Raw genomic sequence first — 3,766 nt, 5'->3', positions numbered from 1 at the left:
AAGATAAGTTACATAATTATCAAAAATATGACACAGGATTTATGTCTGGTGGTTCTAGAACCTAATAACTGTTAGTAATATTACACTTTATGTATTTTATGATAATACGTACGGCTTTTCTGGTTAGATTTATATGTTCTTTTAAATGGATACAAAATGTGCATACAGTGATATAAGATTCTGTAGGAAAATGTTCCATTTGCCTTATCTATGCCAGACAGGACAAAGTTGTGACCATATTGAATCAGAGTTCTGTGTTTTATCATTAAAAATCCCCAGTGTCCTTTTCTCTGCCATATTAAAAGGTGTTTCTGTTCAAATGTTTAGGCTATACCCTAGTAGTCTCTTCATTGTTTAATATAAATTTTTATGCAATTTTTATGCAATTAATAGAGTTGTATGGGACTTTGGGAAGTTTGGTTAGGACAACTGCTGAGGCATTTTCTTGAGTCACCTAATTCACATTCACACATTTTTTTTAATGTTTATTTATTATTTTTGAGAGTGGGGTCGAGTAGGGGAGGGGCAGAGAGAGAGAGGGAGAGAATCCCAAGCAAGCTTCGTGCTGTCAGTGCAGAGCTGGACATAAAGCTCGATTTCATTAACCATGAGATCATGACCTGAGCTGAAATCAAGAGTCGGACGCTTCAACTGAGCCACCCAGGTTCCCCCACACATGTTCTTTTCAAGAATTTGTACTATTTATTTGAGGGAAAAGGCAGGTCATTCTAATTGTTTAGATTAGAGAAAGCCAATATTCTGTGAGGAAAACTCTTTTCCATTTAATCAAAGAGAACAGTTTGGAAGAAGCAAGTTCCTGACGTATTTCTCTAGGGGAACATACTCCATTGTTGAGATACTGTTGCTAAAATGTTCCCTTTCAAAGCATTTTTCAATATGTAGTCATAGCCAGAGAAATATCCCAATACCCTCCAAAACCTTACCCATATTTAAAGAATTGGCATTTTAATTCCATATCTTTACAACTTCATTTTTAGAGTAATAGGTCATATGCCTCAGAGATAACCAAGGGGAAATTTGCAATTTTCCTGGAAGTTAAACTAAACTAACTGGAAAGTAGTCACAATTTCATAGTCCTAAAATAAGAATATATGATAAAAGCAATCTATTTGACAAATTCTATATGCTGTTCCATATATGTATTTTAACTTATGAAGTAATTGATTTTCTAGATTATTTTGAGAGACTTAGAAAGTCAGTAACACATTTGAGAAAATATTTATTGGATAATTTTTTTTCTTTTTGCAACTTTGTTTTATTTACAATGCCAACTTTTAAAAGGTCATTAAACTAAAGTTAACTCACAATAAACTAGGCAGAAATCGTTTTACAAAGAGGGAAATCCCAAAATGTCACCTTCTGAGAACCCACAGTTGAGTTTTATTCAGAGTAAAGAAAAAAGAAACTTGTGATCTAGTTTGGAATCTGTACTCAGATTACACATGCAAAGAGGACAATATTCTGCTAAAACAACTGATTTGCTGCTGCATTTGTCTACGGTTCGTCTAATATTAACAATTATAAACAGAGCAGTGCAACTAGTATTTGGAACAATCCTTACAGCGTTACAGGGTCAGGCATAACATTTCACTTCTCTTCACACCACTGGTTCTCTTTGCGTACCTGGGCTTCCTCTTCTTCAGTAAAGTCATTTTTGATATTGAAGGTCTTGCAAATCTCCTCAGTTTTCCCCTTGATCATATTGGCAACAGTCTTGCATGTAACATCAAGCAAACCTTTAATGTCTAAGTAGTTTGCAGCCAGAATAAGTTCAAAAAGTGTCCCTTGGTCAACTTTCAGGAATTCTTGGTCCCAAACAGGGATATCATCTGTTCACTTTTCTTTGTTCTCATCATCCTCAGGAGGAGGGGGGTCATCCTTGTGGTGGGTGCACCACTGAATGACCTTTTTTAATATTGCTGCGTTAACATTTGGTAGAGGAACTGGGTCATCATCCCCTTCATCATCCGTTCCCAAATCTTCCAACGTGGTCTTGAGAGTCACAGACTGTTTGGCAATTTCAACATCAACTTCAAATATCTCTCCATCAGAACTCTGCAACTTAATTGAAGGCATGATGCTCGGCCTCAAGGAGACTGTGGGCCGGAGGCTGACTAGATCAGGGCGACCTCACAGAAAAAGCTGGGTAATTTTAAAATATTTTACTAAGGACATATACAATGACTAGTGCCATGATTACAAAGGTTATGTATAAGAAAAATTCTATTTCCAAAAGAATTCTATGGGAAAGGAAATGATAGGCAGGAAATAAAAAATATATTGTGAGTTTATGAGCATTATAATGAAAATATTTGCCTTTAGGGTATATTACAAGTATTAAAGCATTTGATCTGATTCTTGAAAACTATCTACTCATTCTTACTCTCTAGGTGAATCAGTCTGAGTCTTAAAACATGAGCAATTTTAAACTAGGAATTTATGGGTACATTTCCCAGAATATGTCTACAATTATAGAGTCCTTTGCTGAGAGCCACACTGGCCTCGCTGGATGACACAATCACAGCAAGGAAATGGCAGATATTTGCACAGCTCCCGCCATGAGAAGCGAAACTGGTGTCTCCTTCTGCTACTACTGGCTCATGCTGAAAATGAGCCTGCTGTTATTGACTAGACCTCACAATACTCCAAATCAGACTGATATTCTCCACATAGATACCTCATGAGAAGAAGCATATTCCTACTCATACAGAGATTTTAGATCAAAACACTGTAGATGTTCATCAAACGACTCTTCCAGTAGGCCCCCGTAGATTATGAAGGGGTTAAAAACACAAGAGTTGAATTTAAGTCTGGCCTGGAGAAAGGAGCCTAATTTGGAGATAAGAAATAGAAAACAAGGACAGAATGTAATCCCTTCCCAAGGTCCACATTCTACAAATACCCTCCCTTGTACTGACTTCAGTTATGAGGATGGATAAGAAAATAGAAACCCAGATACAAGGCTAACACACATAGGTCCCCATTGTGCTTACAACAAAGAAAGGGCTTGTTCAAGCAACTTGTTAATAGGCATTCTTTCTCTTGTGGTTAATGAGCTAGATAAAATAACTCCTAGCCTATCTATATACAATTTAACCTATGTTTTAACTTTAGCGTTACTTACTTAATGTGTATGTTATCCTGTGTTTTACTAAAAACATCCTGTTATTCTCTTGGTTATAAGATTTATTCAACCTCACTGTAAGCGCGTTACATGACTCGGTTTTAACTTATTAATTAAAGACAAAGTCATAAATATTGTCAAAAAACCAACCCGTGCAAAGTAAGGTAAGTTTGTTACTTTCTTAATCCAGGGGACTGACACCAAGAATGAATGGATGGTTCTACAAGAATACTTCTGTAAAATCTGTTTATGTACACTTTCACTAAAAAAAGCATCTTACCACAAAAAATTAGCCACTGTAAAAAATTCTATTTTCTGATTTTATTTTATCACTTGACCTATAAATAAAGACACCAAAAACAGACAGAGCAGAGATGCCTTCCTTGTGATCAGAAAGAAACTTGAGGCTCTCTCACTCTCTCTCGCTGACACCGTCCATCCTTCAGGGAGCCCTGGACCTGCTGGAGCTGGACTCTGGCAGTCCTAGAGGCAATTCTACATTCCTCAAGCTTGTTCTGAAAATAATAGACATTTTCATAGGCCATTGAATTATATTAGTTATGTTTTAATGTACAGTAAACTCCTGTACACACTGAATAGTAAATTGGGATTAGTTTGGTT

General features: G+C 36.3%; 1 pseudogene; it reads right to left on the bottom strand.

The window, feature by feature from the left end:
- Window positions 1-1,343: 1,343 nt before the first annotated feature.
- Window positions 1,344-2,156, bottom strand: LOC115292622 (annotated as a pseudogene).
- Between the last annotated feature and the right edge of the window lie 1,610 nt (window positions 2,157-3,766).

Source organism: Suricata suricatta, chromosome 5 (assembly GCF_006229205.1).
Source record: "Suricata suricatta isolate VVHF042 chromosome 5, meerkat_22Aug2017_6uvM2_HiC, whole genome shotgun sequence".
NCBI lineage: Eukaryota > Metazoa > Chordata > Mammalia > Carnivora > Herpestidae > Suricata > Suricata suricatta.
Note: the sequence above shows the minus strand (reverse complement) of the source record. Positions and strands in the feature narration are given on the sequence as shown.